The sequence below is a fragment of the Sus scrofa genome, chromosome 3, assembly GCF_000003025.6.
Source record: "Sus scrofa isolate TJ Tabasco breed Duroc chromosome 3, Sscrofa11.1, whole genome shotgun sequence".
NCBI lineage: Eukaryota > Metazoa > Chordata > Mammalia > Artiodactyla > Suidae > Sus > Sus scrofa.
Genome location: NC_010445.4, coordinates 12,859,072 through 12,884,327, shown reverse-complemented (window position 1 = coordinate 12,884,327; position 25,256 = coordinate 12,859,072).

Sequence of the window (25,256 nt, the reverse complement as noted above, 5' to 3'; positions counted from 1 at the left end):
GCATCCTCAACTGGTCAGCTTCAGAGAACATCTTTTGATCGCCACTCATAAAAGATGAGGAAACCCGGGGTACCCATATTACCTTTCAACTGATGTCTCCTTTCTGCTTTTATGTGGGCTAATTGTATAATTTCCAAGTTGTCATTATTTATAACTTTTTCAGTTGTTTTATACTTAGTCCTGTGGAAAACTGGATTCAATTCCAGGATTGTTGCCAATTTTTTTTAATCATTATTCATCTCTTGGCGGACGTTTGTTCTTTGGTAGCTTATTCAAGAAAGGCTCATGAGGAATGTCCTAAGTTCTTATAGGACCCAAAGTGTTTGTGTTTTTATACTTGAGTGACAGTTTGGTTGAATATAAAATTCTTAAGTGAGTCTCTATTGATATTGCTCAAGTGTTTTGTAGTGATGGACCTGAGTGTGGAGTGGTAGGAGGCCAGCTGATTTTTCTTTCTTTATAAGAGAAATTTGGTATATTTAAAAAACTTAACTTCACTTTCGCCTCCTTTCTTCGTCTTTGAAGACTGGTAACTTTATTGTCTTAGCAATATTGATTCTGTAATCAAGTTCTTCCAGGGACACAGTATGTGCTTTCAATTTGTAAGTTCAAATCTCTTGTTTCTCAAAATTTTTCTTGAATTATTCTTTCAAATAAATTCCATAATTCCATAAATAAATTTATGTTATTTTGTCCTCTCTTCTAGGGCACTAATTATATTTATGCTGAAAAGCAGTGTAGCTACTTTATGGCTACATGAACTTAGGCAAGTTGCCTTACCGCTTTGTGTCAGTTTGCTCTTCTAAAAACTGGAGTAATAACCCCCAGAAGGTTGTTGTGAAGATGAAATAAGCTAATGCATGAAAAAATGCCCCAAACTGTGCCTGGCAGGTATTACGCATGGAGTGTTAGTTCTTATTCTCTTTATCTATTCTGCCTGACTTCCATATCTTTCATTTCCTTTCTTTTCCAGTGGTAAACAATTTAGACCTCAGTCTCAAAGCTAGGGATTAGTTAACAGAATGTCCATTCTTGGTGGCCTCTGAGCTAGATCCTATTTCAGATGGATGAATTCTTTTCTTTGCCCACTATTTATTGCTAGAAATTTCTTTTTTATATGGCCCCCAGATATCCATCCTAACTGCCAAACATTCTTCCCAGTTCAATCAATCAAACTAATTTATTGAGTGTCTCCTATGGGCCAACAGTTATACTAGGCACTGTTAAAAGATAACATGAGGGATAGTAAACATTTTAAGAGTTTATTTGATGAGTTTATTTAATTCAAAGTGGGCAGACAAAAAAAGGAGCTCTTAGAGGCGATATAGAACGAAAGATTTTTATTGCCAGAAGGGAGCAGGAACAAAAAATTTAGGCTAGGCAAAACCAAACAAATAAACAAACAAACCAAACCAGGTGGAGGAGTTCCCACTGAAGCCCCAGTAGGTTAAGAACCCAGCATAGTATATGGTGTCCCTGAGGATGTGGGTTCAATCCCTGGCCTTGCTCAGTGGGTTAAGGATCCTGCACTGCCACAAGCTGCAGCTTGGATCCAGTTTTACTGCGACTGTGGCCAGCAGCTGCAGCTCCAATTCTTCCCTTGGTCCAGGAACTTCCATATGCTGCAGATGCAGCCCTTAAAACAAAACAAAACAAAAACAAAAACAAAAAACCCAAACCCTGGTGGATCACTACAAGTTACTTTCCTTTAGGTGATGGCAGGGGTTTATCAGGTAGATTACCTAATTAGTGCTGATCAACAGGTTCCTAATTGATTAGCTTAGAATTGTTTCTCAGAGATCCAACACTGTGATTAAGTCCCTGTTTGGTGACATAAGGCTTAGTGTAAGTGACTCCATTATAGGCTTCTCATCTTTTTTTTTTTTTTTTTAGACAATTTCCCCCTTTTGATCAGACTCTCAGCTTATTTGAGAGACTTGATTTAAAAAAATATAAGGTGTTAGTGCCACTCCTGGCTACCAGTCTGTGGTTCTCCCAGCTTTTGCTGAATCTCTGTGTGGTGTTCACGTTCTTTAAGTTGGTCGTTCTCTTTGTTCCTTTTCCAGCGTTTTGTCCTTACACAGATCATTTGCTTTGTTGGCAGTGCCTGCAAATGTGCATTTAAAGCTTTTGAGAGAATATAGAGCCCCAGGGAGACTTCTATGATGATTATCAGCAGGATAATTCCTAATTTCTAGAGTGCAATTTGAAGCTATGGTTCTTAGAAACAAACCAATCAGAATCAAATAAATCAAAGAAAGACCCCGTTGAAGGATTCACTTTCTTAAGTCAACTGGCCACATATAAACTTTGGTTAGAGCATCTAAAGATTTTTTTTCTGGTCAGTTACCACTGTAGCAGCAGATTCAGAGATAGTTGCCAGAGTTAGGGGCACTGCTTTCCTATACATTAACAGAGAGAAAATCAATCAGCAAAATGGCAGTGTAATAAAGCTTTCATGCGGGAGTTGAAGCTCTTGATCTATGCTCTTGGGAGAGCTGTCTGCCTCAAGATGTTGTCTGCTTCTTGGGAGAAACCTCCCTAGTCCATTTAAATTTTAGATCTCTAGCTGATGTGCAGTTCCAAGAATCTAGAAGTCCCTTTTGATTGGGAGATGGGGACCCCAATTTCAAGTCTCTGATGTTTGCCTGCTGTCTGGGTAGTGAGGACAACCTGGTAGTAAGGACAACCTTTGAACCTCTACTAAGGAGGTTCAAAGGTGATCTTTGTTCTTAGAGACTCCACTCAAAGGGACATGAGAAAATTGGATGGAGTTCCCGTTGTGGCTCAGTGGTTAACGAATCCGACTAGGAACCATGAGGTTGTGGGTTCGGTCCCTGCCGTTGCTCAGTGGGTTAAGGATCCGGCATTGCTGTGAGCTGTGGTGTAGGTTGCAGACGCGGCTCGGATCCTGCATTGCTGTGGCTCTGGCGTAGGCTGGTGGCTACAGCTCCGATTCGACCCCTAGCCTGGGAACCTCCATATGCCTCAGGAGCAGCCCTGGAAAAGGCAGAAGGCCAAAAAGGGGGGGGGCACATGAGAAAATTGGAAATGTTAGTTTAGAGAGGGGTAGCCAGGTATTTGAAGAAACTACAAGAATTCAGAGTCCAGCCTAGTTTTCAAGTATTATAACAAAACTTCAAAGACAGTTATCAGAAGGAGAATCTAATCTACAAAGGTGTAAACATAATTTTCTCTTTATAATCGCCCCTATTTTTACCAAAGATGAACACAGTAAAACTAATTTATTTTCATTAAATGGGGCCTGATTCATTTACCTAAGTGCAGCAAAAATAGTGATTTGACCATTAGGCTCCTTTATAGTATACTTTGCTGGAATGTTTCATAATGATTCTCAGATTGAACTCTTAAAAGCTTCTCAAGGCTAGCAAGCCAAGCCAAAGACTTATCCTCAGGTTTTACCTGCAATACCTATATTTTGAGTGAATTCCTCTCTTCTCAAGGTCCCCAAAATACCCGAGGTTATTGAGCCTGCCAGGGAGTGACTTTCCTTGCTCAGCTAGCAAAGCTGCAGGATCCCTGTAAACAAGGTACCAGGATGATTTTCTCAAGGGGCTTTGTTGGTTCCTTCCGGTGAACTTAGCTCTTTAAAGCGACCTGGTCATATCTGAGTCCATACATCTCAAATACGACATTCTAGTCAAAGACTTGGTAATATAACCAGTCTCCACATTTGTCCTGTTACCAAAAACACGTTATTTTCTTGTGGAACTTACACAAATAACCGTATTGCCTTTAAACAATACTCATTGTTTCAAAATTCTAGAGGGACTAGGTATAGACAAAAAGTAATTGCTGTATCTTAGTTCACAAAGATATATTTTTTACCAACTTGCTGTTAAGTCATAGATAGCTTAAGGGGAAAAGTTTTCTTAAATCTGGAAAAACAAAACCTTAAAGAGCTAGGGATTTTTCAAACCAAATGTTGTATAAATTATAATCATCCTCATTGGTTCATTCAGTCCTGCATAATTAATTCTTGTCCTGCTTGAATCCTATTTTTCCCTTAGTTCTAGGAATTCTTACCTAGTTCAGTTTCATGATCTGAAAGTTATCAGACACCTGTACTTATCAGAGTTCTTTGCATGCATCTCCTTGAGGATGCAAGATCAAAATAAAATAATATCTCTAAAATGAAAGACTGAAAAATGGCCATGGTTAAAGATCTGATGATAGTTCATTGTAATGCAGTTGGCAAGGAAATTTGCTTATATCTGTCACACACAGCCCTTCAAGATAATAACCGGAATTATAACCGATAATGTTAAACCCGGGCATATCAGAATTTTAGGAATTTTATATCATTTCTGGAACATATATTTATGTCGTTTAGCCATACAAATATGGCATAATTACTTACTTCGTATTTGAAAATGCTTCCCATGTAATTTAACATACCGAATAAGCACAGTTTGTTTCACATCTCCCTTTTTATAAGGAGAGAGAACAGTCTTTTTGAGATGTTCCATGGGCCCTCTGTAAAATCCCAAAGTTAGTTTGTGTTCAAAGAGACTTAATTGAGAATTTGATTTGGGGCTGTTTGTCAAAAATATCAAAAGGCTTTGGGCACTTGATTAAAAAGGATCACAGGGAGTTCCCGTCGTGGTGCAGTGGGTAATCCAACCAGGAACCATGAGGTTTCAGGTCTGATCCCTGGCCTTGCTCAGTGGGCGTTGCCGTGAGCTGTGGTGTAGGTCACAGACGCAGCTTGGCTCCTGCATTGCTGTGGCCCTAGCGTAGGCCGGCGGCTACAGTTCTGATTCGACCCCTAGCCTGGGACCCTCCATATGCTGCAGGAGCAGCCCTAGAAAAGGCAAAAAGACAAAAAAATTAAAAAGGATCACAGATCATCGTGAAACAATACTTAATTATCTATTAAGCCAAAGTGACAATAAAAGATTTGAAAGACACATATGGAAGGTTACATAGTTGTGAGCAAACCTTAGCTCTTTCAACATCGGAAAGACTCAGTTTTCTTAAGTAATCCAAGACTTGATAATGACAACATGAAGAAAAGGAAAACACAATATCTTTGTTTTCTGAAGAGATCACTAAAAAGTTGAAGGAAAAAACCTTTCAAAATCCCTTAACAGGAACAGATAAATCCCACACAAAATTTCATCCTTTTAATAGAGAAGACAAAATTTTAGTTTTGCATCAATGTACTCTCGATATTAACTCATTTTTCAAAAACTTAAATAAACCCATTCCAATATTAACCAGTTTGACCACACAAAATTTCATCTCCACAATTCCTTTTTCACAAACATCTGCAATTTTTTAATATTTATTCATATTTTATTCTATTTTTTTCCTCATTCTGGAAAAATGTCATCTTGCTTTTCTTGCCTACTTTTCATTCAGTTGTTTATTTTCACCCTTATTATTTCTAAGTAGTTTTAGTTACATATAATGATTACAATTCTTAACCCTTAGAATCCTTAATTCCTTTTGAAAACTAAGAGGTAAGCAATTATGCACTAATACAGTAATGCACTGGCAAATTTATAGATTTTATAATTTCTAAAAGTACATTCTTCCTTATCGTATAATTTTGAATGTGGCACAAAGCATTTTACTGAGAAAAACTCATATCTTCAAGTTGGTTTTTTTTTTCGGTAATAGGGAGCCAGAAGTAGATACATCTATCTATTAATTAATGTTTCCGTATTTTACCTTATTTGGAAATGATCTAGATAGTCAATTAATTTCCACCATTTAACTTAACTCAGCAAAATTCCAAGGTTTCCGGTTCCCAAAGGACTTTAAAAACAATTTTTAAGTAAATATACTTTATAAAATCTCATCACTGTTGAAAAGTTGATAAACTTTTATTCTCCTTGTATCTGTTTAATTTACTTGTTAAAAGCAATCCTGTGAAGATTATCCACAACTCTTTCACAAGGCATGAAACATCTAACCATTGTCTTAAAAAGTTACTTTTCTTGCTCACAAATTTTGTAACAGAGATAACTTGTTCTTTTTTTTTTTGCTTTCCAGGGCCACACCCACAGCATATGGAAGTTCCCAGGCTAGGAGTCAAATTGGAGCTACAGCCGCTGGCCTACACCACAGGCACAGCCACGTGGGATCTGAGCCGTGACTTCGACCTCCACCGCAGCTCACAGCAACACCGTATCCTTAGCCCACTGAGCTAGGCCAGGGGTGGAACCTGCACCCTCGTGGTTCCTAGTAGAGTTCGTTAACCACTGAGCCACGAAGCAAACTCCCCAGAGATAACGTTTTCTATCTCAGTAGAATCTCAGTAGAACAAAAGTGGCATGTCTGCTCTTAATTTAAGGCTGATAGCCTTGACAATATGCCTATCGTAATTCAACCAACAAACTTCCACTAGCTTGTATTTACTGAAGATTCTCCTAGATCATGTACATTTGAAAAACATTTGGGTTAGTTTCTATTTTCTGAGAGAACAATTCCTTTGATGAGCACTTATTTTTCTTGAAGCCAATTAAACAGAGCGCTTTTACAAATCAAGTTTGGCGATACCATCTGGACATAGAAAAATGTCACACATTTATAACATACATATATAAATATACATAAACATACAGACAGACCCAAATAGAGATATTATAGCTTTCATTTAAAAATTTTAGCCACGAGATAGGTATGATCGTTTCAAACTCACGAGTTTACAAAAGAACAGTTAGATCCAAATTGTACTTCTGGCAGATGGAATAAGTTTATCTGCTCAGATGGCAGATGGCTCAAGCTTTTCACTAATATTTGTGGAAGAGACTCTTAAGATTTTTCACAGGCTTAATTTTCAAAACAGTCTTTCCTTTTTTTTCTCCCTTCTGTTAAGAATTACCTCAATTCCTAGAAAAGTCCAGCCACAGAGAAAGAAACCAAGTTCCCAGAAGAAATTGTGTTCCCTAAGTCCAGATTTTTTTACTGTATCTACAGATTTTGAGACAAATAGGGGAGCCTTGGGGATTGATAAAAAGGGTCAGTGAGCTTTAAATTGTTTCTAGAGCCTCATTTCTGTTCTCCTAAAAAACTGAATTTGTTAAGACAAGTACAGTTGTTTTCACTTCCTCAGAGATTTGGATTGTACCCTGAATGATACAGAAGCAAACACCCGCAGCCACCTGTATTATCTCGTGTTACTTCTTTCTATCAGGGAGAAGATCTACCTCTAAGATGTAAATCAAAAAATTCCTACGTTCTAGACTTAGAGCTGTGTGTCCTGAAATGTCTTCCTAAAACCCTTCCAGAGAAGGCTTCAGAATGTTTTTCTTTCTTTCTGGGTATGTAGCTTCATTTCAGCTTAGGGGAAAAGGCATTTTAAAAAGTTCCTCTCGGGCTCACAACATCAGCTTCCAATCTGACCAACCTCTAACCATAGAGCTCTTTTAAAAATTCAATATTTTGGAGTTCCTGTCGTGGCGCAGTGGTTAACGAATCCGACTAGGAACCATGAGTTGCAGGTTCGGTCCCTGCCCTTGCTCAGTGGGTTAACGATCCGGCGTTGCCGTGAGCTGTGGTGTAGGTTGCAGACGCGGCTCGGATCCCGCGTTGCTGTGGCTCTGGCGTAGGGCAGTGGCTACAGCTCCGATTAGACCCCTAGCCTGGGAACCTCCATATGCCACGGGAGTGGCCCCAAAAAATAGCAAAAAGACAAAAAAAAATGAAAAAACAAAACAAAACATAACCAAGAGAAAAAAAGACTTATTAATCCATTCATCTGCTGATGGACATTTAGGTTGTTTCCATGTCTTGGCCATCGTGACTAGTGCTGTAATGGATCACAGGGGTGCATGTATCTTTGTGAATTACAGTTTTGTCCAGGTAAATGCTCGGGAGTGGGCTGGCTGGCTCATGTGGTAGTTCTATATTTAGTTTTCTGAGGACCCTCCATCTTGTTTTCTATAGTGGTTGTACCAATTTACATTCCAGAAAGAGGAAGACAAATACCAGATGATATCACTGATGTGTGGAATCTAAAATGTGGCGTAAATGAACCTATCTACAAAACAGAAACAGACTCACGGATATAGAGAACAAACTTGTGGTTTCCAAGGGGGAGGGAGTGGGATGGATGGGGAGTTTGGGGTTAGTAGATGCAAACTATTACATTTAGAATGGGTAAGCAATAAGCTCCTACTGTGCAGCACAGGGAGCTATATCCAGTCTCTTGAGATAGACCATGATAGAAGATAATATGAGAAAAAGAACCTGTGTATGTTCATGTGTGTGTGTGTGTGTGTGTGTGTGTGTATGAATGACTGGGTCACTTTGCTGTAAAACACAAATTGACATAACACTGTAAATCAATTATACTCTAGGGGAAAAAAAAAAAAAAAAAAGAGGAGTTCCCATCATGGCACAGTGGTTAACAAACCAACTAACATCCATGAGGGCACAGGTTCAATCCCTGGCCTCGCTCAGCAGGTTAAGGATCTGGCATTGCTGTGAGCTGTGGTGTAGGTCTCAGATGTGGCTCCAATCCTGTGTTGCTGTGGTTGTGGTGTAGGCCAGCAGCTGTAACTCCGATTAGACCCCTAGCCTGGGAACTTCCTTATGCCATGGGTGTGGCCCTAAAAAGACAAAAATAAATGGAAAAAATAAAATAAAATAAAAAGATGACAAAAAAGAAAGACTTAGACAATTCCCTGAGAACCTGTAAGAGTGGTAAAACCCTAGCCACAAATGGAGTACCACCTGCGTTTCTGTCCAGCCATCATTGGGGTGCCCCCAACTGGATAGTTGCCAAGCCAAGTTTTTAGGACACAAAAGAAGACAAACAAGAGGGCAGGGTTATCTGCCCCTGGGAAGGAAAGGGTAAACAACCAATGACTACACCAAAGCAAATGCATGAATCATAAATCAAAGACCTAATTCCTAGGGGCTTTCTTGTTTTGTTTTGTTTTGCCTACCAATCTGAAATTGGAAAGGAAGGGACAAAGTGAAATTTTACCTTGCTGTCTCAACCAGGCAGTACCAGTAGAGATTTATGACTGCTGACTTAGGTAAGAATTCTCACCCTTTGCTGGCTTCTGCCGGTTTTCCTAGGATCCCCTCTGCAGGTTCTGCGGTGAGTGGGGTGTTCCACCCTGGCCACCAAAGACTGTAGGGGAGGAAAAAATATGTTTCCTGCTCTGCTTTATGGGGAGCGCTGGTCTAAGACCCTTTTCTCTCTAGGACACCTCGTAAATGCATAAGCTTATCTAAGTTAAAAGTTTCTGTTGTGGCCACTGTCATTCAAAATTATCTTTGCAAAGGTTAATCTGCTTGTTCAACCTTGAAACACAATTTTATTTCCCCAAGGTCTCACCCTGGACCCAGTCCAGCTTAAATCAGACCTAGTCTGAGCCCAGATCCAGTCCAGTTTCCAAGGCAGCCTCAGGCCAAATCCAGTTGATTTCCAGACCCAGTTCAGGAAAAGAAACACTCGCATGAAGCCTGAAAGTTCTTAACATAAAAGCGGGGAAGGTAGAATCAGAGAGAAACTTATTCATGATGTCCAGATGCAGTGAGGAAGCAGCAAGTTCAAGGGACTCAGACCAATTCTCCTGCCTGATTCCTTGTTTCTCTTGGAGGCCATAAGAATCTCCTTCCAGGAGTACCTGTTGTGGGCTCAGCTGGCTAAGGATCCAATGTCGTCTCTCTGAGGATGTGGGTTCGATCCCTGGCCTTGCTCAGTGGGCTAAGGATCCAGTGTTGCTGCAAACCATGCTGGCATAGGTTGCAGATGTGGTTTGGATCCGGCATTGCTGTGGCTGTGGTGTAGGCCAGCAGCTACAGTTCGGATTAGACCCCTAGATCGGGAACTAGGTGCGGCCCTACAAAGAAAAAGAGGAAAAAAAGAATCTCCTTCCATTTCCTCTTCGGACACTCGAAATGTTAAAAGAGAAACAGGGGCACATTAAAAACCTTAGGCATTTATTTGAGCAAAAATGAATTTGAATCAGGCAGCATCCAGCCTAGCAGACAGCAAAGAGCTCCAAGGAGCTGTGTAAAAGGAGACTTTGATAGGCAGGAGGGCATGCGAACAAGACGTTATATTTGGCCAAAAAGCAGGTTGGTTATTGCAAAGTGGTTATTGCAGGGGTCCATCAGGCAGATGCCAATCAAATGATTCCTGATTGACTGGTTAAAGAATCCATGTCTGGGAGTTCCGAAACTATAATTCAGTCTTAATTTGGTGATACAGGGCTTCTCATAAGTGACTCCGTTTGGGGTCCATTGTCTTGTTTTTTAGCAGCACCAACAGGGATCCGTGTTAATAAGATGTAATTCCTCTTCTTGAGGAATTCCAAATCTTGTGGGGAGGTATAAAGCTATTATAAATGATTATGTTAGATCTTACGGCTACTTAGGATAACTAAAACAAGAGCTTCGTTGAGGAGAGAAAAGTGAGGGGAGCTTCACAGAAGGGGTGCATTTGAATAGGAACGTGGAATGTGGGTAACCTTTGAAAAATGTAAGGAAAGAGAAAGATTTTCCTTTCAGGTGAGTCCTGGTAAGGACAGTGAAAATACTTATTGTATTCATGCAGAATTTGCATATAATAAGGACACTCATTCGGTGTTAGATTGGCTCTCTGTGGACCAGGATATCCCATAGGAAACTTGAAAACCTCAGAAGCCAACTATGTAGCGGGAACTTGGACTTGATTTGTGGACCAAGACAAAGCAAACCATTCGGGAAAGAAGCGAATAACAGCAAAGTTCTAGATGTTGAATTAATCAGGTAGGAGTGGTTCCTCAAAAAGCTGCTTCGGATATGAGGGATAAGAATCCTGATCAGGGAGTTCCCATCGTGGCGCAGTGGTTAACGAATCCGACTGGGAACCATGAGGTTGCGGGTTCGGTCCCTGGCCCCGCTCAGTGGGTTAAGGATCCAGCGTTGCCGTGAGTTGTGGTGTAGGCTGCAGACGCGGCTCGGATCCTTTGTTGCTGTGGCTCTGGCGTAGGCTGGTGGCTACAGCTCCAATTTGACCCCTAGCCTGGGAACCTCCTTATGCCACGGGAGCGGCAAAAAGACAAAAAAAAAAAAAAAAAGAGAGAGAATCCTGATCAGGAGTTCCCTCTGTGGCGCAGGTTCAATTCCCACCGAGGCACAGTGGGTTAAGGTTCCAGTGTTGCCACAACTGTGGTGTAGGTCACAGAGACAGCTCAGATTCCATCCCTGGCCAGGGAACTTTCATATGTTGCAGATACAGCTGGAAAAAAAATCCTGATCACAGCAAGGAAAAGTGCGATAAGGGCTGGGTACTGAAGTCTGGATGGAAGTGGGAAAAAAAGTGTTGTAGCTGGAATGAGCCAGAAGTCAAGCACTGAGGAGAATGATTCAGAACTAGAGAAAAATATTGAGGCTTTTTTAAAAAAATAATAATAATAACTTAGGGTCAGTTTTTAAAGCATTACTAGGAAGCATGACAGGGCTGGAAAGTACACAGCTCAGCCAGCAGGATCCACTTTCTCTTTTGGGGGATCCTGAGGAAGCTACAGGTTTCCACCTGACCTGGGGATTGTCTGAGCTTTTTTTTTTTTTTTTTTTTTTTTTTGTCTTTTTGTCTTTTTGCCTTTTCTAGGGCCACTCCTGCGGCAGCATATGGAGGTTCCCAGGCTAGGGGTCTAATCGGAGCTGTAGCCACCAGCCTACGCCAGAGCCACAGCAACAAAGGATCCAAGCCGCGTCTGCAGCCTACACCACAGCTCACGGCAACACCGTATCCTTAACCCACTGAACAAGGCCAGGGATGGAACCTGCAACCTCATGGTTCCTAGTCGGATTCCTTAACCACTGCGCCGCTACGGGAACTCCTTGTCTGAGCTCCTTTGCAACCAGAGAATTGGTTCAGCTAAGTTAATTGTGTTTGTTAATGAAGCATGCCATTTACTTTGATTCATCCCCCTTGCTTTGGTGCGTGAGTATTCTGGGGTGTTTCACTCTGTGAGATTTAAGGGTGCTTTCTCTAACTCAACTCTCACGCTAAGATCCATGCAGGAGCCAGGAAACGAGACAGGGTAGAGTTCAAGCCTTTGAGTATTTTCTTCTCTTGCAGTAATTGGTTCCGCAGACACTGCAGGGAAATTCTGGTGGACAGATGGAATGAAAGGAACCCAAGTGTAGAAATAAACAGCGTTTGTCATTTGAAGTCTGCATTTGTAAGGATGGGTTTTTTTGAGATGAGGAGCCTGAGCTGATGACTCCGAGTAATTGAGACAATATTTCAAGTGATCTACACATATTCCTACTTGATAGATCTTCCTCTCTAACTAGCCATCATCCTATTTTATAATGTTATCATATTTTTAATTATATTGTACATACTTGTTTACAGCTATTTGCTGTATATCCATGGTGACATTACAGTAAATTAGTTTTTCCCCATTGCCTCTGACTGTTCTTTGCTTCACACTGAGCCATAAATATCACACCTGAGAAAGCTCGTTCGGATTATTTATCGTGCTGGTGTGTGACCACAATAGCAATGGCCTAAAGCAGAATGTCCTGGGAGCTGACTTACAGGACCCCGTGGAGGGGGGTGTCCACCTGCACACAGCGGGGTCCCCACGTGCTCAGCCAGTAGTGTGGACTGCGTGTATGACTGAGTGTTGGGAAAGGAGTCTATAATACCAGTGTTCCCATCCTTCCGTTGACTGCTGTTGAGGTTGGGACATGTAGAGTGAAAGGCAGTCGAGAAACTAAGAGAATGAAGATGAAAAGTGTGTAGCCTGGTGGCTGGTGTAGGGGGAGTTTTAGGAACTGGCACTGTCTTCCCTTCCCTCTGCTATGACAGAGGGAAATGGGTCAGAAACAGACACCACCTGGTTATTGAAATGCCTCACCTTGGTGATGTCTCGTTACAGTCAGGCTCACCCCTCAACCCTCACCTGGGCAGGAATCGAATCATGTTTTCCTTATTTCTCCAACCGCGGCTTCACTGTGTTCGGAACCGGGCTCCTTCCTGGCCCTTTGTGGCCAAGGTCCACTTACAGGATCTGTTATAACTACAACGGCAGTTTGCATTTATTGGCCAGATCACGTGCCAAGTACTTTGTATAAAGCATTATTATGGCATCCTCATGCGAGTCTGTGAGGCTGGGAGGCAGAGGTGTTGAGTCTTGCTCAAGGTCACTCAGTAGACTCGCCTGTGGAACCTGGGTTGGAATTCACACGGGTGTGACTCCAAATCTCCTGCCTCTAACCACCTATTTCTCTTCCTGTTCTGGCCTGGTTTTCATAAAATAAGAGTATTGACTTAGGAGCCCAAGTCCCTCCAGAGGTGGTCTTTTCCATCCTTCAACAGGAGGATTTCATTTCTCTCTCACCTACACCGGGCTCCACCCTCACCACTTCCACATGCTTTGCTCCCCAGGCCTCTAAATGCCACTGTGTGATTGACCTTGAGGAGAGGGATTGAAGAAAAGGACGACCTTGGGCTTTAGTGGTGCCAACCGCCCCCGTATCGCTGAGAGATGGTGGAAGGCTACCTTGTAACAGCCAGCTCTGCTGGGATGATGCAAGTAGAAAAAGCATGAAAAAAAAAGACACAGAGATTAGCGCCAACCCGAAAGTGGATTGTGGAGGCGATCGTTGAAAAAGTGCAGGTGTGAGCTTTTGTCTTGGAAGAAAGAGTCAGAGTTAAAGGGCGTAGCTGTGTCCCAAAGCCAAGTCGTCATTGCTGTGAAACAGGATCAGTAACGGGAACGTCAGGAGATACATCAGCAGCAAGTGAGGGGCAGCCTGTCCACTGCTGGTGAAAACTGGGGCTCTGTCTTGGGACTCCTAATGACAGGACGAAGAGTCTTCCTAATCATGAGTTTGACAGTTCTAGGGACCCTCTTAGCACCTGAAAATTATGGGCACTTGAACTCATGGAACCAGAGGCCCGGATGGCCATCCCTTCTTGTTCAAAAGTTTAAGAACAAGGGTCGTGTTCCAGAGCCGTCCACAGAGTTAAAACCGCCCTAGGTGCATAGTAGGTGTTTAATAAATACCGCATTGACTTACATGGATAAAGAATAGCACCAATTTCATGCCCTCCGCCTCCCTCAGAGGAAAATTACAATGTTCCACGTGGGAGTAACAGGGCATCAAAGGGATGTGTGACATTTTAACAGCTGATTTCAGATGCTCAGAGAAATCTGTAATGCATTACTTTTCTGACCCAGCGGCGTCTATGATATATTCACAGCATGCGGCATCCTGCAAAACTCTGCTGTCACCTGGGGTGATGAGCTATTTTAGGGATGCAGGTAGAAATTCCAGCAGAAGTTTTGGTAAAAGAGAAGTGTGGAACACAGAATCACTTCTTACTGAACCAAATCCCTGGGCGCAGACTGGGAAAAATTGAAGGAAGGCACTGATCAAATATACCAGCCGCCAGGCTCAGAGGTACGGGCAGCGAGAAAGAGCACTGCTTCCACTCTTACAAAAGAAAAACATCCAGGCACATCGAAAATCAATTGCTTTTCTAAAACCCATCAAAAAACCGAGGTAGCAGAGCAAACAAATAACCAAAATCTGGAGAGAGCTGGTTACCTGTAGGAAGAAATATGATCTCAGCTTTTGCTTACCCGGGCAGATGTCACTTGATGTCACATAAGCGGGTAAGAAGATTCAGTTAGGAATTGTTCACAAATTGCTAAAAATAGTTGTTAGTGCAGGCTAAGCTGCTAATGGGACATCCTTGGGAACTGCAGAGGTAGGGAAGTTTACCCCAGCATGCAGGATTTTCTCTAAGAATTCCACTAGGCGCAGGTCGGGAAAACGGAGAGGCTCCTGAGGCGTCCTTCCCATGGTGTTTGGTGCTGGCTGAGGGGGAGGGCACAGCAGCCACTGCTGAAACTCCACCCAGGCCTGTCCATCTCACCTGTTCTAAGGAGCAAAAATCTTAATCTGCAACAGGATAGAACAAGAAAAATTTGTTCAAAACACTGGTCGAAGGGTTCTTTTCTTTTCTTTCTTTTTTTTTTATTTTTAGGGCCACACCTGGAACATATGGAAGTTCCCAGGCTTGGGGTCGAATTGGAGCTGCAGCTGCCCGCTGCAGCCACAGCCACACTGGATCCCACCTGCATCTGCAGCCTATACTATAGCTCATGGCAATGCCAGTCCCTCAACCCTCTAAGCAGGGCCAGGGATCGAACCTGCATCCTCATGGTTACTAGTTGGGTTCGTAACCCACTGAGCCATGATGGGAACCCCATGTTGAAGGGTTCTGAAGGCAACCCATTGTAGCTAGAGAACAGAAAAATGGAGAAAGAGCTCAGTCCCTGGGAGAAGGCCATGGCCCTCTTAGTATAGGCAGAGTCTTCACTCTTCACTGAGCTCTTCTTAGAGCTATGATGCAATGGCCAGCAAAACTGAAACTTTGTCCAGCCAGAACTGTTAGGTCGCAGGCTACATCTGGATCCTTGCAGGTTCTCTGCTCCAGGCATTGATTTAGTAAGCTTCTGTAAGGCTAGATGAGTGTAAGGAGCCTTTGTACTGAGGGAACATGAGGCAACCTTTGTTCCTTTACATTCTCGGTCTCTTCTCCATTCCCTTTGCCCTTCTCCGCATCGAGAGCACTGACTTTTCTCAAGGAGGGCAAGGTAAGTAGAGAGAGCCTGGAGACGCGTCTGTACCTTAGCCCCTCGGGACCTGTCACGCCAGGACAAGAATCCTGGCATGTCTGCTCATGGCTCCTGGGACAGCCATTAAAGTTTACAATTGAGGAGTTCCCGTCGTGGCTTAGCAGTTAGCGAACCAGACTAGTATCCATGAGGATGTGGGTTTGATCCCTGGCCTCCATCAGTGGGTTAAGGATCCAGCGTTGCCTTGAGCTGTGGTGTAGGTTGCAGACAAGGCTCGGATCCTGTGTTGCTGTGGCTCTGGTGTAGGTCGGCAGCCACAGCTCCAATTGGACCCTAGCCTGGGAATCTCCATATGCTGCAGGTGCCTCCCTAAATAGACCAAAAAAAAAAAAAAAAAAAAAAGTTTACAATTGGGTTTCCTGGGTGGCTTCAGAACCAAGAGGAATCACAAGCATATTTATAAGGCAGGATCCTGCTCAGGTGAACACAGAGGTGCCCATAGATTAACAAACAAAGCACAGGACAGTACCTAGCATCAAAATGATCTGTTTATACATTTTTCTTCCTCACTTGGAGGAAAAAGAGCCCATGAGAACAGAAATACTCCTTTTGTTTTTCTTTCTCTCCAGTTCCAGCTCTTACATAATGTTTTCTAAAGAACAAATATATAACAAATGCTTGTGGCCTGCATGTTAAATCACACACACAAACACACTCACACATGCACACAAAGAGCACCGTTGCACGAAGTGTTCCTCCAGCTGGTTAAGCCCTGCAGGAGATGTGTGTGCCATTTCTGCTGCAACCAAGTGCCTCGCGTCTGGTGAGCTCAGTGGCGCTGCAAAGATTTGTTTATGTAGCAACCACTTTACACATTATTTTATGCATAACTTTGCTATCAAAACAAATAAAGAGCTGGAACAGCTCCTTCCCCAAAGGACAGAACCAACTTTCTTTGCTTCTTCCTCCATATTCAGACAGTGTTCAAAATATCTTCTCTTTGTCAGTCTGACCCTCACCTGAAATGTGCTTCTCTTTCCCTTGATGGAGATACTCTGTCGAGTGAAAAGCCTGAGGCGTTTTGTCACCATCGGGCAATGGATGGAACCTCAGCCTGAAGTTTTAGCCTTGACTACTTGGGGACAGATGAGCTGCAGGTATCATTTCGCTTATCGACATGGTGGTTCATCAGTGTTCAAGATTTGAAGTTGATAGTATTGCTTAAAAGCTGGGAGTTTCCTGGTGACTCAGCAGGTTAAGGATCCAGTGTTGTCACCCCTGTGGCTCGGGTCACTGCTCTGGGTTCAATCCTCGGCCCTGGAACTTCTGTATGCTGCAGGCCTGGCCTGAAAACATGAACTTTCTAGAGTTGTTTCAGGAAGCCCCCATTGATATTCCTGGTTCATATTTGTCTGTAATGCAACATACTCTAGGAAATCCACTTATTTTTACAAGTGAATGCTGTATCCCTTTTTCTTGTCACGGGGACCATCTTCTTTATTATTAATAAACTACCACAGTTAGAACATTTCTTTGGGGACTGGGAGGCAGCTGCTGCAGTAGCAACAACATCTTCTTGAGTAGCAGTGGTTACTTCAAAACCATCCTTAAGAACATGCATGCCTTGAGCTCCCCGTAGAAATGGGGCGGGGGCAGCTCCACTGAAACATCCCCTGTGTGTGACCGGTCACTCTTGTGGCCAAAGGAGGAAGCTGAACATGAGTGTGAAAGATTGCATTCACGGAACAACTTCAGTCTTCCCTGTAGCCCTGGCCTTCGCCACGTGACTTTGAAGTCCTTCCCATAAGATAATGTCAGCTTGAAAAATAGGCACAACCTTGGGAGTTCCCACTGTGGCTCAGCAATAATGAACCTGACTAGTAACCATAAGGATGCAGGTTCGATCCCTGGCCTCGCTCAGTGGGCGAAGGATCCGGCGTTGCCATGAGCTGTGGTGTAGGTCACAGACGCAGCTCGGATCTGGCACTGCTGTGGCTGTGGTGTAGGCTGGCAGCTACAGCTCCAATTTGACCCTTAGCCTGGGAACTTCCATGCTGTGGTGGGTGCCGTGGGTGCTGTGGGTGCAACCCTAAAAAGATGGAAAAAAAGAAAAAGCACAACCTAAAAGCCGAGATGAGTTTTATGTGGGGCAAAATGAGGACTATAGCCCAGGTGGCAGCATTGCAGATTAAAAAAAAAAAAACGCTCCAAAGAGATGGGCGTGGAGGGTGATGTTGGTGAAGGCGGAGGTACGTGCAACCAGGCACACATTTTTACAGAAGGTTGCCACTAGTCTTGTGAAGATTACTTGCTAGTCACGAGGAGCAAACGTCACCGTGAAGGATTTTAGTGCTTTTCTAGAGATGAGGAGATGCAAGAATTGGGCTCATAAAATCTCCTCAAAATACCTAACCATCTGAAGACCTGTTCTGCCAGTTGTCTCAGAGCACCGAGGGCCTCCCTCCTGGCCTTCGTCTGAGCTCCTTTCAGCGGCTGTCGAGAGTCAGCAGCTGCAGTGGCTCATGATTCAATCTGTGTAGAAGCAGATGGCAAGTGCCAGTCTCCAGGTCACGATGGCAAACTGTATTCCGAGCCTGGTTTAGGCTTTCGAGCCTTCCTTTGGCCAGTAGGATGCTGGCCTGCAGGACCCAAGAGGAGGCTTTGTTAAAGTGCCTGCATGGTTGCCCTCGGACTGGGACACCTCCGCCACGTCCATGAGCAGGGTGCGCCTGGGTGAGCCCAGCTGGTCCCAGGAGGAAGGTGAGAGTCGTGAGAGCAGAGCTGAGCCATGACTCCATTTGAGCTCAGCTGGATTCTGGATTAGCCACCCTCCCACCCCTGCTGAACCCCAGATGCACAGAAGGCTCAGCCTGTATGAGCCCATCCTCAGATGTCCTACAGATGGTGAGAGTAAGTGATTGTTTCTTTAAGTCTTTTGGGTTTTTCTATTGATGGTTACGTAGTACCATTGCCACCTGCTGTGGATTGCTGTGTCTCCCCAGACTTCATCTGTTAAATCCTAGTCCCCATTGTGATGTTGTTTGGAGGCGGGGCCTTTGGGAGGTGACTAGGTCTTGCGGGTGGAGCCCTCATGAATGGGATTTGCGCCCTTATAAAAGGGACCCCAGAAAGCTTCCTTGACTTGTCTGCCTTGTGAGAACATGGTAAAAAGACTGCCACCTGTGAACCAGAAAGCAGGCTCTCTGCAGACACCAACTCCACTGTTGCCTTGATCTTGGACTCCCCAGCCTCCAGAACTGTGAGAAATAAATGTGTGCAGTTTATAAGCCATGCACTCTGTGGTATATTTTTATAGCAGCCCCAATGGACTAAGAAATACCCCAGTTAATTGATACAGTAGGGAACTTCAGAGGAAGTGATGAAGTGGTCGGAGGAGGTCTGGAATCAGTGCCCAAACTCTGTGAATAGCCTCAGTGTAGGCCTGACCAAGATTCGCTTCATTTGGCAACTCTGTGCACGAGCGCCTATCTCCATTGCCTTGGTCTGGTTCAAACCATCCTCATCTCTCCCCTGGGTTTCCCCAAGAGCCTCTTACTAACCTAATTGCTTCCTCTTAGAACACACTTGCCACAGAACTGCCAAAACGATCATTTTAAATAGGAAGCAGATCGTGATACTTCTCCGTGGATAAAATCCAAATGCCTGCATAACTTGGCCTCCACCTCCTTCTCCTAATGTTCACTTACCTGGTTGGCTCCCTGTTCTCTCTGCTGCAGGGCTCTGGCTTCCTACTTCCCACATCCTTGCCTCACACCCAGAGCTGACCATTTTCCTGGGACCTACCTGCATCCTTTCTAGTCCTTCTTCCTGAAATGCTCTTCCCCAAGATTTCTGCATTGCCAACCCCTTATCAACATCAGCTCCAAGTTCCCCTGCTCTGAATGCCCTCCCTAAACTCCTTAACTAGTACTTCCCCTGACAACTAGTTACTCATTATCCTAGAAGACTGCTTTGCTTACTTCATATCACTCATCAGTCTCCGGAACTATCGTACTGGTTTCTTCTCTGTTTCTCCATCTAGACCGTGTGTTCCTGGAAAGCAGTTATCTTTTGTAGCTTGTTTGTCCTGGTATAGCCAATGCCTAGACTCGTACTGATTGAATGAATCAATGAAAGAGAAAAAGGAAGGAAGGAAACAAGAGGGCAGAATTAGAATTGGAATTTGATCTGCGGATCAAACTGTAGACATTTGGAGAGCAAACATCAGCGTCTGGGATTAGATTTGAATCTGTACCCAGAGTTTAAACAGAAGTTGGAGTCGGAGAGGCAAATACATGTTAGATGATGGCAAGCATTCCAAGCTACCTGAAGAAACTCGGGCTTTATTTTTTTTAATCAGGTCAGCATTACCTAAAATACAGTGCGTGGATCTTAAATGTGTAACGTAAGAAGTTCTGACCATTTTATGCCATCCTAAGCACGATGCATAGCAGTTTCATCATGCCACAAATTTCCATGGATCCCCGTTCTAGACAGTTGCTTACTGCTCACTGTGCCCACCCCCATGTGCTGACTTCTATCAGCGGATTTTGTTCCCCTCTTGATGGTCTTCCCAGAAACAGAATCATACAATATGCTCTACCCTGCTGTCTTATACTCAACGTGATGTTGAAATTCATCCAGGCTGTCGCTGGCATGATATTCATTGCTTATTGCTTAGCAGCTCTGCTATGGGTAGACACTTGTCCCCCACTCCCACTCCCAGTTTGGAGCTGTTAGGAATAATGCAGAAGGCTGCTAAGAATATTCTGGTATATGTCCTTCATGTACCTGCATGCTCGGCGCATGCACCTGCACGCTCTGTGCATGCAGAGTTTCCCTGGCCAGGGATGGAACCCAAGCCATAGCAGTGACAACCCCAGATTCTTAACCCACTGAGCCACCAGGGATCTCCCTGGTATAAGTCCTTTTTGTGCTCACATACTTTCACTTCTCTTGGGTAAATACCTTGGAGTGGAATTGCTGTGCCACAGCAGACAAATGACTAACTTTTGTATAAGAAACAGCCAAACAGTTTCTCATAGTGATTCTACAATTTTATGACAATTTCAGTGAACATTTCCTGTTGCTTGAGAGCCTTACCAACACTGATATAGTCTATCCTTTTAAAATGTAACCACTTTAGCACTATGAGATAGCTCTTTATGTTTTTAATTTCCCTGCTGATTTCATAGACTTTTTGGTCATTCATATATCTTCCGTTTTAAGGTATCCATGTCTTTTGCCTCTCTTTAATTGGATTGCTTTCCTCTGTTGTTGATTTGTATTCTGGAAAGAAATAATTTATGAGATATACATATTGCAAATACACTCTTCTCATCTGTGACTTTTTAAAAATTTTTCTTCATGTTGCTTTTTGATAAGTTTAAATTTTTTTATTCTGATGAACAATAATTTATCAAATTTTTCTATCATTCTGTTTTTAGTTTTTTCTTACAATTTAAGAAATCTTTGCCTACTTAGAATCATGAACATATTCTCCTACTAAAGAAGCAGCAGGATCTGAGGTTCTGTTTCACAATGCGTGTGCATGAAACATTTTATAAAAGGAGTTGCCTTAGGAGTAGGCTCCTCAGGGAAATGCCTATTCAACAATAAAAATACTCTCAATATCCACTTCCACTGGAACCCAGAAGATAAGAGACAAAGAAGATCCAGAGAGAAAAATTAGGGGAAACCCAGTCAAGTGTATAGTGGGTTGACTTGTATTCCCCACGCCACCCCCAAATAGATATCCAGGTTATAACTGCTGGTACCTGAATATGACCTTCTGTGGAAATAGGTCTTTGAAGATGTCGGCAAGTTAAGATGAGGTGATTGTGCCCTAAATCCAGTGTCTTGTGTCTTTATAAGAAGAGAGGACATGCAGAGACACAGTTACAGAGGAGAAACAGAGAGTCGAAGGCTATATAAGGATGGAGGGGAGACTGGAGTTATGTTGCTGGAAGCTAAAGAATATCAAGAGATGCTGGGATCCACCAGGAAAAGGCAAGGAAGGATACTTCCCTAGAGCCTTCAGAGGCAACCCAGCCCTACTGACGCTTGATGTCTGACTTTTAGCTTCCAGAACAATGAAAGAATAAATGTCTTTTGGTATAAGCCACTAAGTTTGTGTTCATTTATTATGGCAGCTCAAGGAAACAAATACAAGGTGGTTCCTTCCAGAAAGCAGAACTAGAGTGGCAATGGTAACCAATTCTATTATTTATACAAGTGGATTTTTTTTTTCTTTTTAGGACTGGACCCATAGCACATGGAAGTTCCTGGGCTAGGGATCAAATCAGAGCTGCAGCTGCCGGCCTATGCCACAGTCACAGCAACACTGGATCCAAGCTGCATCTGTGACCTACACTGCAGCTTGCAGCAAGGCTGCATCTTTAACCCACTAGTGAGGCCAGAGATTCAACCCACATCCTCATGGAGACTAGTCAGGTTCTTAACCTGCTGAGCCACAATGGGAACTTCTTTTTTAAAAAAGAGAATTGTTCTTTTTGAGATCTCTCTCTTCTGTTCCCCCAATTTGATCTGGTCCTTCTTTTTCTTTGTCCCAATTATCACTCTCCTGCTCAAAACTGGATTCTATGCCCAGAAATTTCTCATCAGTAGGGAGTTTTTTTCCCAGGAAGGGGATTCGTTCTAAGAGTTTATGGAGCGCAGCTAGAAACCTCACCATAGGCTTCTTTCTTGCACCCATGAGTTGGATCCTACAAAATTCTTTCCCATCACAGGTGATGCTCTGGAGTTAGACTATGGTACTTTTCAGCGTGGCACTGTTTGATATTTTGAGTTTCTCCTTTTCTTGGAGCCATCAGAAGCATTATTGCTCTACTTCTGCTTCTTTCCACTAAGATGCTAAATTATCTAAGTCTGAGGGTCGGTATTGCTTGCATTTGGGGTGTGCGGGAGTACCTTTCCTGCAGGTCTTTGATTTGCCCTCTCATAATTGACCCGTCTGTTTTTATCAGGGGGATTCAGGGAAATTAAAAACTATGTCATCACCACCACCATCTCCCCAGGATCCTATCCCTTTTCATCCCATAGAGAGTCACTCTCTGTCTCAGCAACTCCAAGGAATAAGTGTACTTTCCTGCTGTGTTGATGCGGGGCTGCGCCATGTACAACGAGCTTTGGCCAGTGCGGCGTAAGGCCACAGTGTGGCAATTCTGAGTTTGCAATTAAGGCCATTTAGCACACATTGCATGTTTTTGGTCACCCCTTTGGGATCTTCTGACCTTCACCAAGAGAACATGCCCCAAGTAGAGTCACTGTCCCTCTGATTGAGAGCCCAAAGGAGCCACATGGAGCAAAACCAGTCCAACCGCTCTGCAAGTCTGTAAGCATGAAAACAATCCCCTTATTTTCAAGGACTGATATGTATCTTATGAAGTACAATCAGATGTGGCAAACTATAGCCCCTGAACCAAATCCAGGCTGCTGTCTGATTTTTAAGACCCTGAAACTAAGAACAGTTCTTGTCATTTTAAATGTTATAAAAATAGGTGACAGACATTGTGTATGGCCCATAAAGCCTAAGCTATTCACTATCTGGCCCTTTAAAGAAAACTTTTCTTATCTCTGAAGCAGAAGAAAGAGCATGTGATTCATAGCATAAGACCTGGGATCTGTGTGTACTGACCTGGTTATTGTAACCTCAGTTTCTCTACATGTAAAATGAATGGATTGAACCATCACACCCCTAGATCCCTTCAGTGCTAGGATTTTACGTGAAATATAACAGATAGGTTTTTTTTTTTCTTTTTAGGGCTGCACCCACAGCATATGGAGGTTCCCAGGCTAGGAGTCCAGTCAGAGCTACAGCTGCCAGCCTACACCACAGCCACAGCAATGTGGGATCTGAGCCATGGCTGCAAAGCACATCACAGCTCTTGGCAATGCCAGATCCTTAACCCACTGATCGAGGCCAGGGATCAAACCCACATCCTCATGGATCCTAGTCAGATTCGTTAACCGCTGAGCCACGAAGGGAACTCCCCCAAAATAGTTTTGAAATACATTTTGATAATATCAGCACCCTCGTGCTTGTGTAAATTCTGACAAATGATAATTACAAAGATGAGATATATGAGAGTTCCCGGAAGATAGGCTAAACTCCCTGGAAACGAGACAGTAGGGGCTGCGAGCTAGGTAGTAGGTGAAGGGAAGCAGCCTAAGCCTGGATAAGACAGGGACTTTGGGTACATCCCTTGCATTTATTAGCCCTGTTTCCTGCCTTAGGGAGCTTTGTGATCCAGACTACAAATTTCTAATCTATGACTAACAGGCACAGAAAGGAAAAAAAAAAAAAAAATCCCATGGTGTGTGTGTGTGTGCATGTAACCTCTGATTTGACTACAGCAGCAAGAAATTGATCTTTTGTGAATTGATCTGATTTAGAGGCGCCTACAAACTAAAAGTATGGTACTTCAGGAAGAGATGAATAAAATACCAGTGTTTTATTGGAAGGATGCTGTGCCACTGAAAAATTGTTGAGTTTTGGAAATGGAGAAATTGCATCTTTCAGAGTGTCAGCGTGTGAGAGTGTGCCCTGGAAGTATGCTATTTGGCTGCACTTCAGCTCACATGAAGCATACCTAATATTTTTCTGCCTCCTCTACCCTGCTCCACTGACTCGGACAGGTAGCTGGGGAGAGGAGTCACCAGCAAAGCTGGTGACGGTGCTCTTGGAATGGAGCCCTCTCCATGGGCCCTTCATGTCATTCTAAACGTGCGACTCAGTGTCCTTTCTTCCTTGGAAGGAAACAACCCATTTTAATATTTGTGTAAAAAAATGTTGAATGAGTAAAAGGTCAATGTCGATCTTCCCCAACCAATATTTTTTATGAAGCACATCTGCCTGGAATTTTTTTTTTTTTTTTTTTTTTGCTGGGAGTGTTGAAGGAAATAAATGCTGCATTCTCCGAGAACAGTCGTTTCTCTTTTCTCGAAGGTGAATCAATATGGAGATTATTAATGAGGCTCAGGTATGTTTCCTCTCCTGAGTATATAACTCAGAGTAAAATTCTTTCCTTCTTTTATTGGTGTTTTACATTTGTATTTGAAATAGCCAGAGTGTAATGTTCCATATCAAATCAGTGTGCCAACTAAATTTTGAATGTAGACATGATTCATATAAAGACTCAATTTTTAGTAAAAGACCTCTTTGTCAGCTAATTTTCTAATCAGTTCCATATTCTCTCTGCAGCTGAGTCAGGCTCAGTCTCTTGTGAGGGAATAATATGTCAGAGTTACCTAATTGTCCAATTGTAAGTTAGGAATGACATGGCCTTTCAGAGTCTCAAAGTTCTTGCTGAAACTCTTCTTTCCAGTGAAATGGGTCCCCCCCACCAGGAAGAGAGGAACAGGGGTGACTTTTTACAAAAAGTCTTCAATAGCACTAAATCAGCCTAGAGACAATTTCCTCGGTGATATTTTGGTAATTACGGTAAACAAACAGAGACATTGGGAAGAGAATAAAAGCTGGGAAGAAACATCATTTAAATCTATGCCCCATGGAGTGGATCGCATGAAAAAAGGCTTTGCCAAGCCCTGGTCCCTTGCACAGCCCTTTTGAACATGTCACATCACCGAGTCTGACCTCCGGGCCATTCCTCCATTGCAGTCTTCAATGGGCTGTGTTCCCACTGTGCTTGCCACAGCCCC